Consider the following 10786-nt stretch of genomic DNA (forward strand, 5'->3'; position numbering starts at 1 on the left):
TTTTTATCATTATGTTAATTATGTGCAGCCCCAGGAAAACTAATCCGATTATCAAATCAGCTCAAAATCCCAACCGCTACTAAAGTAGATTACCAAACTATTACTGAGGCAACTGAATTGTGTATAATTGCGATGCAACCTCATATTTTACCAGAATAAAACAAAGGCAAGAAATATCCACAAAAAGTGTATAAGAATCACTGCATAAATCCCAGTAACAGGACAGATTGACTCGAAGAACATTCATTTGTGGCACAAACAACTCTGTGTGTGTGTGTGTGTGTGTGTGCGTGTGTGTGTGTGTGTGTGTGTGTGTGTGTGTGTGTGTGTGTGTGCGTGTGTACATGTTCACATTTTGTCCAAGCATATTGCCAGCAATACTCAGAAAGGAAGATTTATTTGATGCCAATGATGAAAACCCCTGCCAATAAGCACCATGTCACCACAATAAATGCGCAAGAGGAGTAGACCACCAAAACTTACAGACCAGGAGAGATGGGCATAACCAGAAAGGTAACCACGGGGCCACTTTAAGGTGTAGGCTTCACCAACCTGTACGTCATCATTAGCAAATCCAGTCACATTAATGTACAAACTTAAGTACTAATAAACACTGTGTCCTGGTGGTAGAGTGTACAAAACATTGACATTGCTTAAAGCAAAAAAAAAATATATAATGTTTTGAGCTTGCCAAAAAGCATTTGTGAGACTCCACATGAAAGAAAGGTCTGCGCTGCTGTTAGACACAAATCAAACTTCTTGGCCACTGAGGAAAACCTGTGGAGCAAACATCTCTCATCACCTCAAAAACACCTGTTGCACATTGATGCATGGTGGTTGTAGGAATGTTTTTCATCAGCAAACCCAGGGGGACTGGTAACAACTGAAGGAATGGTGGATGGTGCTAAATACGAGCAAATTGTTCAGGAGAACCTATTCAATAATCCGTGGAATGACTTAATGATGAAGGAAGACGCATCTAGCAAGAGGGAGCTGAAGCAGCACTTCTGCCACGAGCAACGACCAAAGATCCCAGTATTGGCAAACTTACCAAGAGACCCCAAGAGATTTGCTTTGCAAAGCGTAGATTTTTGTCACTTTATGCAATTGAATATGATTCATTTCAGGTTTGGTAACATTTTCACTCATTAGCATGGGTATCTCAAAAAGAAAAAAAAATTACAATTGTGTGTTTAAGAGAGGAAGAGATGGCTGTCTCAAAGTTTATTTCTGTACTTGCAATGTTCCTTTATGAAAGATGTGAGTAAACATTGACATTGTGAAATAAAATTATATTTCTTCGTGATAAGTGAGATCTACTATATGTCCCACTCAAATCCAAAATGATTTCCCTCATACTTCACAAACCCAAAAAGTGCAGCATATCAGCTCACCTTGTTGCTAAGTTTTGAGGGGTCATAATAAGTCTCAAACTTTACCTGACCCCTATTTTGAGCTGATAGCCAAACTTACCCAATACCGAGCTACTTGGATAAGGTCAATTGCAGAACAGTGGACTCCTCATTCTCCGTGTTTGATGTGATGTGTCATATTTTTTTAGTCTTGTTTGGATCCCTGGCAAACCGGAAGCTGTTCTGGAGAAAACTGTGAGTGTAGGATTCTGTGTTGCATGCAGCATGGCCCTCTTTTTGTAACCCCCCCCCCCAGCCAGCACATCTGTCATCAGCCGCTGGCTCCAGTAAGGCAGCAGAGGTTCAGATGGAGGCAGGTCGAGTCCGAGTCGGCGCAGAGGTAGGGAGAGGAGACACGGAGGCAGGGAGAGGAGACACGGAGGCAGGGAGAGGAGACACAGAGACAAGGAGAGGAGACACAGAGACAGGGAGAGGAGACACGGAGGCAGGGAGAGGAGACACAGAGACAAGGAGAGGAGACACAGAGACAGGGAGAGGAGACACGAAGGCAGGGAGAGGAGACACAGAGACAAGGAGATGAGACACAGAGGCAGGGAGAAGAGACACAGAGGCAGGGAGAGGAGACACAGAGACAAGGAGAGGAGACACAGAGACAGGGAGAGGAGACACGAAGGCAGGGAGAGGAGACACAGAGGCAGGGAGAGGAGACACTGAGGCAGGGAGAGGAGACACAGAGGCAGGGAGAGGAGACGCAGAGACAAGGAGAGGAGACACAGAGACAGGGAGAGGAGACACAGAGGCAGGGAGAGGAGACAAAGAGGCAGGGAGAGGAGACACGAAGGCAGGGAGAGGAGACACAGAGGCAGGGAGAGGAGACACAGAGGCAGGGAGAGGAGACACTGAGGCAGGGAGAGGAGACACAGAGACAGGGAGAGGAGACACAGAGGCAGGGAGAGGAGACAAAGAGGCAGGGAGAGGAGACACAGAGACAAGGAGATGAGACACAGAGACAGGGAGACAGGGAGAGGAGACACAGAGACAAGGAGAGGAGACACAGAGACAGGGAGAGGAGACACGAAGGCAGGGAGAGGAGACACAGAGACAAGGAGAGGAGACACAGAGACAGGGAGAGGAGACACGAAGGCAGGGAGAGGAGACACAGAGGCAGGGAGAGGAGACACAGAGACAAGGAGAGGAGACACAGAGACAGGGAGAGGAGACACGAAGGCAGGGAGAGGAGACACAGAGACAAGGAGATGAGACACAGAGGCAGGGAGAGGAGACACAGAGACAAGGAGAGGAGACATGAAGGCAGGGAGAGGAGACATGAAGGCAGGGAGAGGAGACACAGAGGCAGGGAGAGGAGACACAGAGGCAGGGAGAGGAGACACAGAGGCAGGGAGAGGAGACACTGAGGCAGGGAGAGGAGACACTGAGGCAGGGAGAGGAGACACAGAGGCAGGGAGAGGAGACACTGAGGCAGGGAGAGGAGACACAGAGGCAGGGAGAGGAGACACAGAGGCAGGGAGAGGAGACACAGAGGCAGGGAGAGGAGACACAGAGGCAGGGAGAGGAGACACAGAGACAAGGAGAGGAGACACAGAGACAGGGAGAGGAGACACGGAGGCAGGGAGAGGAGACACAGAGACAAGGAGAGGAGACACAGAGACAGGGAGAGGAGACACGGAGGCAGGGAGAGGAGACACAGAGACAAGGAGATGAGACACAGAGGCAGGGAGAGGAGACACAGAGGCAGGGAGAGGAGACACGGAGGCAGGGAGAGGAGACACAGAGACAAGGAGAGGAGACACAGAGACAGGGAGAGGAGACACGAAGGCAGGGAGAGGAGACACAGAGACAAGGAGATGAGACACAGAGGCAGGGAGAGGAGACACAGAGACAAGGAGAGGAGACATGAAGGCAGGGAGAGGAGACATGAAGGCAGGGAGAGGAGACACAGAGGCAGGGAGAGGAGACACAGAGGCAGGGAGAGGAGACACAGAGGCAGGGAGAGGAGACACAGAGGCAGGGAGAGGAGACACTGAGGCAGGGAGAGGAGACACAGAGGCAGGGAGAGGAGACACAGAGGCAGGGAGAGGAGACACAGAGGCAGGGAGAGGAGACACTGAGGCAGGGAGAGGAGACACAGAGGCAGGGAGAGGAGACAAAGAGGCAGGGAGAGGAGACACAGAGGCAGGGAGAGGAGACACAGAGGCAGGGAGAGGAGACACAGAGGCAGGGAGAGGAGACACAGAGGCAGGGAGAGGAGACACTGAGGCAGGGAGAGGAGACACAGAGGCAGGGAGAGGAGACAAAGAGGCAGGGAGAGGAGACACAGAGGCAGGGAGAGGAGACACAGAGGCAGGGAGAGGAGACACAGAGGCAGGGAGAGGAGACACAGAGACAAGGAGAGGAGACACAGAGACAGGGAGAGGAGACACGAAGGCAGGGAGAGGAGACACAGAGACAAGGAGATGAGACACAGAGGCAGGGAGAGGAGACACAGAGGCAGGGAGAGGAGACACAGAGGCAGGGAGAGGAGACACAGAGACAAGGAGAGGAGACATGAAGGCAGGGAGAGGAGACATGAAGGCAGGGAGAAGAGACACAGAGGCAGGGAGAGGAGACACAGAGGCAGGGAGAGGAGACACAGAGGCAGGGAGAGGAGACACGGAGGCAGGGAGAGGAGACACTGAGGCAGGGAGAGGAGACACAGAGGCAGGGAGAGGAGACACAGAGGCAGGGAGAGGAGACACAGAGGCAGGGAGAGGAGATACAGAGGCAGGGAGAGGAGACACAGAGGCAGGGAGAGGAGACACTGAGGCAGGGAGAGGAGACACTGAGGCAGGGAGAGGAGACACAGAGGCAGGGAGAGGAGACAAAGAGGCAGGGAGAGGAGACACAGAGGCAGGGAGAGGAGACACAGAGGCAGGGAGAGGAGACACGAAGGCAGGGAGAGGAGACACAGAGACAAGGAGAGGAGACACAGAGACAGAGACAGGGAGAGGAGACACGAAGGCAGGGAGAGGAGACACAGAGACAAGGAGATGAGACACAGAGGCAGGGAGAGGAGACACAGAGACAAGGAGAGGAGACATGAAGGCAGGGAGAGGAGACATGAAGGCAGGGAGAGGAGACACAGAGGCAGGGAGAGGAGACACAGAGGCAGGGAGAGGAGACACAGAGGCAGGGAGAGGAGACACGGAGGCAGGGAGAGGAGACACAGAGACAAGGAGAGGAGACACAGAGACAGGGAGAGGAGACACGAAGGCAGGGAGAGGAGACACAGAGACAAGGAGAGGAGACACAGAGACAGGGAGAGGAGACATGAAGGCAGGGAGAGGAGACACAGAGGCAGGGAGAGGAGACACAGAGGTAGGGAGAGGAGACACAGAGGCAGGGAGAGGAGACATCGTGGCACGACAAACTAAGCAACACTGATTGACCAGAGTATTCCATCCCCTCCTCCTCTTTTCCTTAGGCTACCCCCTACTCAGAGGACATGCATTTATGTTGTGTAATGATTGTGCTACTCATGGAGGAGATGGATGTGTATGCATGTCCTTTCTTCATCTTCGTGTTTATACTGGTTACAGGCGAGCGCATAGGAGTGGAATATTTATTGGCCCAGACCAACAGAGGTGACCTCCTGGCTCCATCGCAGGTCCCTGAAGTCCCCTCGCAGGTGCCTGAGGAGGAGGAGGAGCCAGATGACATTGTGGGCCAGTCAGCTGCGATAGGGGCTGGTGATCCTCCGAGTGCTGTGATGGGTGACGCTGAACCCGGACCCCTCGTCACAGAGGTCAATAACACTTTCTGTAACACCTTACTCTAAAACACAATATTTAACTGAAGTAAATGTGGTTACATTTTAATAAGATAAATGAATGTAAAATCAGCATGGCTCACATATTAGAAACAAGAGCAAGCTCCCTTTTCATATGCTCCCCCATTTCCCCACTTTCCATTTCCCCATGCTCCTCCTTTTCCGCATGCTCCCCCATTTCTCCACTTTCCTTCTACAATTGCTCCTCCTTTTTCTCAGGCTCCTCAACCACAAGCTCCTCCAGAGGGCCTTCCAGGTGCCCAGCCAAAGCAACGTACCCGGAGGCTGAACAAAGCTATCCAGGAGGATGAGGAGTGAATGGCAAGGGGGGAACAGCCCCGGAAGAGGCTGAAAAAGGAGAAATACCACTACACCTGCAAAGTGTGTGGCCAGGACAAAAACAAACAGACTGGACACACCCAGCTAAAGGGGCGGTGGTACTGTCCAGAGTCAGGACAGACCCTGGATGACTGGAGGAAGAGTGGAGGCCTATAGTCACCATTACTTGTCTCTCTCTGTTGTTTGTCTGTCTGTCTCTGGGTTGTTCCGGTCCGTCTCTCTGTCTGTTGGCGTGGATATATGACAGGGCCAGAGCTGAGGTGCGCAGTGTGGGAGCTGCTGCTTGAGTGTGTGTGAGTGTGAGTGTGTGTGTGTGTGTGTGTGTGAGGGTGTGTGTGAGGGTGCCAAAAGTTCTGTTCTGTTCGGTTCTGTTTCAGTGAGACAGGAGGGACGGGCATGTACATACTTTAATGCACTCCTGACCTCCTGAACTATATGTATAAAGTGTATGTTAAATTAAAGTTAATAATTTTTGCCAAGAACAGCCTTCATGTTTTTATTTAATTTCCTCTTGATTAACAGGACAGTGAGTGTCATCCACTGAATGTGATCGAGAAAACCAAAGCCAGTATCATTTACATTTATTCACAAAACACAACACTCTTTGCTGCTCAATTTGGAATTTGTTTTATTCATTTGTGCTGCACAGATGTAGTCTCTCAAATAATTGAGATTACAATAAAGGAGGAGGGGAAACATGATGGGGAGTTATTTACATTTACAGTTGTAGATTGTTAATACTGTTTTAACTTCAAATGTAGCACATGGCAATTTGAGTTAATTATTTGAATATTGTACCATATTCATTTCATCATATTAAATGCATTAATGTGCGTAATTGCATAATCACAGGGTTATTACTTTGGTGATTTGTATGGAAAAAGAGTTCCTGTGTTAAAAATGACTACGTTACCCAAAATACATTGCGAGACGAGAGAGCAAGCTAAGATGCAAGTGATATTGCCACAGCAACGGTTCGTATCCCGCAAGAGACATGACAATTAAAGTGATGATAAACTTTGCAATAAGTGCTGAACTGTGTGTAAACAATGTGGAGAAGATAGAAGCGTAGGTAAAAAATATATATAGTGTACATTCTCCTCCTTTTTTCCTCCTTTTCTTTCTCTCTCTTTCCCCCCTTTTCCTCTCTTTTTTTTTCTTTCCCCTCGCCGGACAGTCCCTTTTGCCCCATTTTTGGCGCAATGGACAGCGCATTGGACTTCTAGTGGTTGTGAGGTGATTCAAAGGTTGTGGGTTCGAGTCCCACCAGAGTTGCAGCTTTATAAGAAAAAGCATCTATTGAGCTTCATGATAAATGAACTTGCTGCAGGCAGTGTTTGGAATCAAGTGAATGACTTACTTGAAGCCCTGCTTCCTGTTTTAAAGTAAACAAGCTTTGTGGTGCAGTGGCCATTCAAAGGATTTGGATTTGAGTCCCATAAGAGTCAAAGCTTTAAAAGACATCAGTGCAGATCATGCTGTGAATAAATCGACTTAATTAACTTGCGACTCTTATTCTCAGCAGGTATCTCTGACCTGGTGTCATGGTGCTTGTTGTCCCTTTCTTTCCTGTCCTTTCAACCCCCAGATGGCCACCCTGTCTGAAGTCTGGTTCTAATGGAGGTTTCCTCCTGTTAAAAGGGAGTTTTTTTTCTGTCCACAGTCGCCTTGTGCACGCTCAGGACAGGGATCGGATCAAAGAGAACTTTCGCTGCAATCTGCCGGTCTTCTTAGCTAGGCTATTTTTCTTTTCTTTTTTAATTGGCTCTGCATGAGTAATTTGGAATTTATTGAATTTGATTTAGTTCTATTATTATTGTTTTTATAAAGAAATGGATTGTAAATGGCTTGAAGTGGACTGTATCTTTAAAGTATCTTGAGACGCTTACCTGAGGAGGAACAGGCTCTGCGTTGGACTTTCAGTTCATAAATGAAAGATGATTGTGGGTTTGAATCCCACCAAGTTGCTGCTTTGTAAACCCAGCAAAAGCAGCCATGCAGATTCATAACAAACATATGAGTGAGTTTGAAAAAAAAAAACACACATCAAACGCTTTTAATTCAGCTCAGATTGCTTGTTTGATTAACATGTTTGAAAAGGAGAAGGGTGTTCGAATCAGTGCTTAAACAGTCGCCCTTAGTGCCGCTGTGCTGTTTTAACTGCAATGGAAACTGTTGTAGCTGCTTTTTACCAGCTCTTTACTCCAGGTTGCACATGAATAGCATCTTTGCATAAATGGAACAAATTAATTAATGAATTAATAGAATCCCCCCCGTGAGCTGTCACCTTACCGTGGTGGGGGGGTTTGCGTGCCCCAATGAGTCTGGGAGCTATGTTGTCTGGGGCTTTAAGCCCCTGGTAGGGTCACCCATGGCAAACAGATCCTAGATGAGGGACCAGACAAAGAACAGCTCACAAAACCCCTATGATGAACACTATGTTTGGACACCGTGTTCCCTTGCCCGGACGCGGGTCACCGGGGCCCCCCCCGGAGCCAGGCCCAGGGGTGGGGCCCGCCGGCGAGCGCCTGGTGGCCGGGTCTGTGCCCGTGGGGCTCGGTCGGGCACAGCCCGAAGAAAGGACACGGATCCCCCTTCCGACAGGCTCACCACCCGTGGGAGGGGCCATGGGGGTCGGGTGCAGTGTGAGCTGGGCGGCAGCCGAAGGCGGGGACCTTGGCGGTCTGATCCTCGGCTACTGAAGCTGGCTCTTGGGACGTGGAACGTCACCTCTCTGCTGGGGAAGGAGCCTGAGCTGGTGCGCGAGGCTGAGCGGTTCCGGCTAGATATAGTCGGACTCACCTCGACACATGGCTTGGGCTCCGGAACCAGCCTCCTCGAGAGGGGTTGGACTCTCTTCCACTCTGGAGTTGCCCGCGGTGAGAGGCGTAGAGCAGGTGTGGGCATACTTATTGCCCCCCGGCTGTGCGCCTGTACATTGGGGTTCACCCCGGTAGATGAGAGGGTAGCCTCCCTCCGCCTTAGGGTGGGGGGATGGGTCCTGACTGTTGTTTGTGCTAATGCACCGAACGGCAGTTCAGAGTACCCACCCTTTTTGGAGTCCCTGGAGGAGGCACTGGAGAGTGCTCCTCCGGGAGACTCCCTCGTCCTGCTGGGAGACTTCAATGCTCACGTGGGCAATGACAGTGAGACCTGGAGGGGCGTGATTGGGAGGAACGGCCCCCCCGATCTGAATCAGAGTGGTGTTTTGTTGTTGGACTGCTGTGCTCGTCACGGACTGTCCATAACGAACACCATGTTCAGGCATAAGGGTGTCCATATGTGCACTTGGCACCAGGACACCCTAGGCCGCAGCTCGATGATCGACTTTGTGGTTGTATCGTCTGACTTGCGGCCGTATGTCCTGGACACTCGGGTGAAGAGAGGGGCGGAGCTGTCAACTGATCACCACCTGGTGGTGAGTTGGCTCCGCTGGTGGGGGAGGAAGCCGGTCAGACCTGGCAGGCCCAAACGTATTGTGAGGGTCTGTTGGGAACGGCTGGCGGAATCCCCTGTAAGGAGGAGTTTCAACTCCCACCTCCGGCAGAGCTTCAACCATGTCCCGAGGGAGGTGGGGGACATTGAGCCCGAATGGGCCATGTTCCGTGCCTCCATTGTTGAGGCGGCCGACCGGAGCTGTGGCCGTAAGGTGGTCGGTGCCTGTCGTGGCGGCAATCCCCGAACCCGCTGGTGGACACCAGTGGTGAGGGAAGCCGTCAAGCTGAAGAAGGAGTCCTATCGGGCCTTTTTGGCCAGTGGGACTCTGGAAGCAGCTGATGGGTACCGACAGGCCAAGCGGAACGCGGCCTCGGCGGTTGCTGAGGCAAAAACTCGGGCTTGGGAGGAGTTCGGGGAGGCCATGGAGAACGACTTCCGGACGGCCTCGAGGAGATTCTGGTCCGCCATCCGGCGGCTCAGGGGGGGGAAGCGGTGCACCGTCAACACCGTGTATGGTGAGGGCGGGGCTCTGCTGACTTCTACTAGGGACGTCGTGAGTCGGTGGGGGGAATACTTCGAGGGCCTCCTCAATCCTACCGACACGCCTTCCGATGAGGAAGCAGAGTTGGGGAGCTCGGACGTGGGACCTCCCATCTCTGGGGCTGAGGTCGCCGAGGTGGTCAAAAAACTCCTCGGTGGCTCTGGTTGACACGCCTCTGCAGCATCGTGTGGACATCGGGGGCAGTGCCTCTGGACTGGCAGATCGGGGTGGTGGTCCCCCTCTTTAAAAAGGGGGACCGGAGGGTGTGTTCCAACTATAGGGGGAATCACACTCCTCAGCCTCCCTGGTAAGGTCTTTTCGGGGGTACTGGAGAGGAGGATCCGACGGATAGTCGAATCTCGGATTCAGGAGGTGCAGTGTGGTTTTCGTCCTGGCCGTGGAACAGTGGACCAGCTCTATACCCTCCGCAGGATCCTGGAGGGTGCATGGGAGTTCGCCCAACCGGTCTACATGTGTTTTGTGGACTTGGAGAAGGCGTTCGACCGTGTCCCTCGGGGACTCTTGTGGGGGGTGCTCCGGGAGTATGGAGTGCCGGACTCCTTGATACAGGCTGTTCGGTCCCTGTATGACCGGTGTCAGAGTTTGGTCCGCATTGCCGGCAGTAAGTCGGACATGTTTCCTGTGAGGGTTGGACTCCGTCAGGGCTGCCCTCTGTCACCGATTCTGTTCATAATTTTTATGGACAGAATTTCTAGGCGCAGCCAGGGCGTTGAGGGGGTCCGGTTTGGCGACCTCAGAATCGGGTCTCTGCTTTTTGCGGACGATTTGGTTCTGCTGGCGTCCTCAGGCCGTGACCTTCAGCTCTCACTGGAGCGGTTTGCAGCCCAGTGTGAAGCGGCTGGGATGAGAATCAGCACCTCCAAATCCGAGATCATGGTCCTCGGCCGGAAAAGGGTGGAATGCTCTCTCCGGGTCGGGAATGAGATCCTTCCCCAAGTGGAGGAGTTCAAGTATCTCGTTCACGAGTGAGGGACGAATGGAGCAGGAGATTGACAGACGGATCGGTGCGGCGTCTGCAGTGATGCGGGCTCTGCACCGGCCCGTCGTGGTGAAGAAGGAGCTGAGCCAGAAGGCGAAGCTCTCGATTTACCGGTCAATCTATGTTCCTATCCTCACCTATGGTCACGAGCTGTGGGTAGTGACCGAAAGAACGAGATCGCGAATACAAGCGGCCGAAATGAGTTTCCTCCGCAGGGTGTCTGGGCTCTCCCTTAGAGATAGGGTGAGAAGCTCGGTCATCCGGGAGGG

Source organism: Odontesthes bonariensis, chromosome 4 (assembly GCF_027942865.1).
Source record: "Odontesthes bonariensis isolate fOdoBon6 chromosome 4, fOdoBon6.hap1, whole genome shotgun sequence".
Classification (NCBI taxonomy): Eukaryota; Metazoa; Chordata; class Actinopteri; order Atheriniformes; family Atherinopsidae; genus Odontesthes; species Odontesthes bonariensis.